A 362-nucleotide genomic window follows, 5' to 3' on the forward strand; every position below is an offset into this window, starting at 1 on the left:
CTGTGACAATCAGGCAGGCAACTCGAGCTGCACTGATTTCACACACGATATGCTTCATTCTCCACAATCGCCTTTGTTTATTTTTGTTATTATTGCCAACCCTAGCTTTATCAGCAACACATTTCTTCAACAACAAAAAAATACTCGCTGTTACTAATCAGTGGGATAAAAGGCAAATCGTTAAGAAGAAGAATTGCTTTTATAGGTTGCTGAAATCAAATAATTCCAGTGCTTGTATGATTTCACCACAGTAGGACACATCTGTTCGCCATCCTCGACATGAGATGAGGGTTTGTACACACTCCAGGAAACTTATCAGAGGAGTTTTTGTGTGATTGGAGCTTTGAGGGGGAAAGAGAACC

The sequence above is a fragment of the Labrus bergylta genome, chromosome 22 (genome assembly GCF_963930695.1).
Source record: "Labrus bergylta chromosome 22, fLabBer1.1, whole genome shotgun sequence".
In the NCBI taxonomy this organism is placed as follows: Eukaryota; Metazoa; Chordata; class Actinopteri; order Labriformes; family Labridae; genus Labrus; species Labrus bergylta.